The following is a 4,902-nucleotide window of genomic DNA, read 5'->3' on the forward strand; positions in this document are numbered from 1 at the left end:
GCCACTGTCCTTTAGCTCCAGATCTGCCCCTGCCACCTCCGAGCTGTTGATGGCACCGGGAGATAAGAAACAATGAAGCTCTCAAGCATGTGCGTGGGAGCCACATTGCCAGCTGGACTCCTCCGGCTGGTGAGGAGGGAGGGCGTGGGCAGCAGCTCTGCACGCCCATTTGGTTATTTCTTGAACCAGACTTTGCATGGCTCATCGGGCCCTTGCAGGAGCCAGCTTATGGAGTATGTACCTTTCTCTACTGGCCTGCTATGGTAGCCGTCAGCTTTCTGGTTTTCTTGGCGGGAGGCTCAAACTCAACCATGTTCGGCACTGGGGTGGAAGGTTCTGGCACAGATTTCTCAACGTTGGATCCTTGATTCTTCCCCCTCCCCCGCCCACGGCCTTTAATTTACTGGGAAAAATTAATAGACACTGTGCTGGACAATTTTGCCCAGAGAAGGCTCTATAGGTATGAAAGGACCCCACTTCTGCCATGGACATCAGAGGAAAACAATCCTAAATGGGGCCTGGCAGTCAGAACAGGCCTGCTGGTGCAGCTGGCATCCAGCACAGGGCACAGGAGGGAGCCTGCCCAGCTGGTTGTGAACTGTCCAGGGCCACCTGTTCGGCTCTTTTCTAGACACGCCCATCCTGCTGGGTGTGTGTGTGTGTGCACAAGGTATACACGTGTCAGCCAGTGTGAGCTGGAGCCCGTGGGCCCTGGGGTCTAGTCGTCAGACCACGTGGAGCCAACAGGCTAGGCTGTGCCCGCCTCACCCCTCCAGGCAGCTCTGCTCATGGTGCCCCGGGAGGGAAGGCTGAAAAACAAGGGCTCAACCACTATCGTAACCAGGCCCTGGCAGGAAACATCCAGCAGTCACAAGATGGGCTTTTGCAGTATCTCTGGGCGTGGCATGGTGTGGGCCAGCAGGCACTGCAGAAATCCAAATTAAAACCAGAATGGAGGGGCGCCTGGGTGGCGCAGTCGGTTAAGCGTCCGACTTCAGCTCAGGTCACGATCTCGCGGTCCGTGAGTTCGAGCCCCGCGTCGGGCTCTGGGCTGATGGCTCAGAGCCTGGAGCTTGCTTCCGATTCTGTGTCTCCCTCTCTCTCTGCCCCTCCCCCGTTCGTGCTCGCTCTCTCTCTGTCTCAAAAATAAATAAACGTTAAAAAAAAAAAAAAAATTAAAAAAAAAAAACAAACCCAGAATGGAGAACGGGGAGAAGTAACCGGTATGGTAATGGTAAATGGTTCTGATCCAGCCAGCAAGGATATATTTCATTTCCCAAGTCCAGATTTTTTCCACAGGGAATAGATCTGTGGTGTTGCTAGAGTTCCATCAGAAGTCACCCCTTGGTATGCAACATGTATTTACTTCCTTTGAGGAATTTAAATTCCTTAAATTTAAGTAAGTAAACTTAAATTTACTTTCCTTTAAGGATTTTAATGCGCTGAAAGATAGAATTTATTCACTCCGTATTTCAACAAAACACAAACAGAAATGGTTGCACGGCCCAGGACCTGTGATGGCAGCCAGACCTAAGTATATCGGAGTACTCACCAAGCGCCGGCCACAGTTCAAGGACTTTCACACTCAGGCCTTTACGCCTCATAATGGCACTTTGTGCCACTGCTGTCTTCATGTTGTGCCTCAGGAAACCAGGGCAGTGTCACCCAGAGCCAATCCAGATGGGCAAGTTCAGAGCCTGTGGCCCAACCTAGCCAGTCAGGCGCTAGCCCTGAAGCTCCTCGGGCTTCCCGCCCCACCCTGACCCTGATGAAGCAGTGACGACACTTAGCAGCTGGTGATGGTTTGCTGGGAGAGCCTCCAAAACTCAAGTGGGGGCCTGCCTGATGCCGTCACTCCGGTCCTGGGTACGGTTAAGCCTGCTTATCCAAACTTGTCTAGGAATAGGGTATTTGGCCAATTTGACTTCTACCTCAGGAATTAACTAGAAAATATTTTTGTTGTTGTTGTCTGTCCCCTTCCCAAGGACAGCCCGGCGCTGTACGAATTAGTCCGTGCCTTAGTAAAACCCCAAACGCTGAAGGACGTCTGTCTTTGCCTGTTCATGATCCACGCTTCAGGACCCTTCAGAAGGGGCCCAGGTCTCACCATGGGTTTTGGGTACGGCCGACGTAGAGGTTGGCAAACTCCCGCTCCCTACCCAGGTTTCCTCCTCAGGCTAGAGAAACTGTTTTGAACAAAGAAAGGCTCTAGTTTCGTGTTCCCGGAGGCTGTCCAGAACGGAGCCTGGCAAACAGTCCTGAGACACTGCCTTGCTCTGGCTGGCCTGTAGACCTGCCCGGCAACCAGAGAGGCGGCCGCCAGCGTGTGGCATAAAAACGGGTGTGGCCCCGTGCCATCGCCTTTGCTCGGGGCTTCAAAAGTGGGTGGCTAGACAGCCCTCAGCCGGCCCTCAAGAGTGTAGAGCCCCAGTGGGACAAGGGCAACATCATCAAGGCAGTCCTGTCAGGTGGATGGCTCCCCAAACCCCTCTTCCTTCCCTCTGCTTTTCTCCCAAGTGCAGTCTTAAAAAGAGCCTGGCCTCACACCCACTTGGCTAATTCAGCTCGGCTGTGCCTCTTTCCTCAACAGCTTCTTTTTGTTCTCTGCGTTATTTTGCTTTTGGGAGTCAAACCTTGTAAGGACAGGGCACATCTTGGGGGGGGGGGGGGACACCAAGATACCCACCCTCACGTACTCCAGGGGAGGCTGACCGCAGGAGATAACGACCGCCAGCACCTGAGTGCTCCTGTGGACCCGAGGTCAAGCACATCAGAAGCATTCTTTCATTTAACCCTCACGGCCACCTTGTGAGGGTAGCACTATTATTCTCCTCACTTCATGGATGAGGACACTGAGGCTGGGAGAAGGGACTCCCCGGAGACTACCAGCGACGGACAGAGCCAGGATTTTGAACTCAGGCAGTCTGCCTTCAGAACCCAAGCATAAAGTACTCTCTTATTAGAAACAGAATTCTGCTTTCTTCAGCCAGGGTCAGAGCTCCACTCCGATCATCTACTTAGTCTCGTTCTTCAAACCTCTCCCAGCTAAGATGATAACTCTGTGAGCTGAGGTAATTCTTTGCTAAACTCACAACTACTCTACATATGGGATTAGCATACCAAGAACTTTGAGGGAGCGCCTCGGTGGCTCAGTTGGTTGAGCGTCCGACTCTGGCTCAGGTCACGATCTCACGGTTTGTGAGTTTGAGCCCCATATCGGGTTCTCTGCTGTCAGCACAGAGCCCGCTTCAGATCCTCTGTCCCCCTCTCTGTACCCCTCCCCCATTCGCGTTCTCTCTCTCTCTCAAACATAAATGAAAACATTAAAAAAAAAAAAATTTAAAAACTGGGCCATTTAAAAAAATAACCCTTGCATTCAGGGCAATCGTAAAGGTAGGAAAATATCAAGCTTACCATTGCAAAAGAACAAGGGGTGGCTTTCAACAGGACCCTCAGTGAAGCCACCTGCTGCAGTGACCAGGCAGGTCACCAGGTTCTCTGGCTTTGTGCGGGCCTGCCAGAGCACCATGACTCGCTGTGAAAGCAACCCGTGGTCAAACTTCGGTGTCCTGGGGGGGTACATACACTGGCTTCCTAGACAGACCAGAAGAAACTTGGCTGGGACTTTGGTTCATCCCCTGTAGCGAGCAGCTTGGGTCTCTTACCTTGCTTTCCTTTCCAGGCAGCTACTCCCAGCGGCACCGGCTTTCCTCCACCACTTGCCAGTCTGCTCGGCATGTCAGTCAGTTGGATCAAATTTTCCCCGGAACCAGCTATCCGTTGTGGCCCTTTTCTTCCAGCTGGTTTACTGAAATTTTGAGAAGCCTAAAACTCAACTTCTTTGAAAGCCAGGCTCTCAGGGACATCACCTATCGTCGTGCTGGCTCGACTGGTCTTCGTCCTGTTCCCCACCTCCTAGGAGCCCAGCTGCACATTCCCTCCATGTCGGGACCACGTTTTCCTTCACCTGCAGCTTGCTTCTAAGGCCCACCCTGACCAAGCTAGCTGTGTCTGAGATTTATAATTAAGGCCGGACATATAAAGAGATAAGGTAAAGGGCAATAAGAAAGAGGAAGGCATCCTAACTTAGAGGGCTTACTACCCTCTTCGACCTTATCACTCGACTTCGTTCCCATTTTCTTATTCTTGTCTCTTTCCTATCTTAGAAAGGAGTGCCTTTAATAAATGGGATGTTGTTCTCCCAGTATCCTTGGTTTCCTAATTGCAATCATGGTTTTGGGGGCTTGGTTTGGTCATGTTCCAAACTGCCTGTTGTAGAAACACAGCCTACGTGTCAACTCCCATTAACTAAAAAGAGATACTCTGAGTTTGACATCTGGTTGACAGAAGCCCCAGCATTACCATTCTAAAGAGAGGGACAAATCGAAGAACTGATTTAACTTCACTCCCTCCCTTGGTCTAGGAATAGCAGTATTTCTTGTCAGCCAGACAGGAAAACCAAAGCTGAGCTGTGTTCTGGCCATAAACTCTCCTCCTTTCGAGGTCAAACGAGTTGAGGCCAATGTTGGTCCCTAGGCCGAGTAGAGCTAACTCGGTGCTGTTGAAGCCTCCTTTACCACTAGTGCTTGGCAGCTCTGCTGCCTCCTCTTACTGTGGTGGAACTCTCTAGAAACCCAAAGGACCTAGAGAACACCAGTCACTTCTGAACTGGGCATTCATTACCAGGAGAAACCCAAACACACAGCTCTGGGCTACCAATTCCCCAAGGGTCATTTATTTAGCAGGAGCTGTATCTAGAAATGTTGCCCTGGTTAACCCCATCCCTGTTGGAACTAAAAAAGCTTCTATCCAATGAGCAAAGTCACCACCACTGGTTTACCCACTCCCTGGCCGGCCCAGCTGAGCTGAGCCCTGAGAGGGCAAGAAGACACCACCACCAAG

General features: G+C 51.5%; 1 long non-coding RNA gene across 2 annotated transcripts; it reads left to right on the forward strand.

Annotated features, from left to right (window-relative positions):
• The first annotated feature begins 1,239 nt into the window (after positions 1–1,239).
• Positions 1,240–4,207, forward strand: LOC131517355 (uncharacterized). Of its 2 annotated transcripts, none has more exons than XR_009264542.1 (4): positions 1,240–1,866; positions 1,991–2,136; positions 2,702–3,071; positions 3,683–4,207. It is a non-coding gene; the product is annotated as an uncharacterized LOC131517355 (long non-coding RNA). The 2 variants fall into 2 exon arrangements; XR_009264543.1 differs by having other exon boundaries at positions 1,991–2,119.
• Positions 4,208–4,902: the final 695 nt, after the last annotated feature.

Source organism: Neofelis nebulosa, chromosome 7 (assembly GCF_028018385.1).
Source record: "Neofelis nebulosa isolate mNeoNeb1 chromosome 7, mNeoNeb1.pri, whole genome shotgun sequence".
NCBI classification, from domain to species: Eukaryota; Metazoa; Chordata; class Mammalia; order Carnivora; family Felidae; genus Neofelis; species Neofelis nebulosa.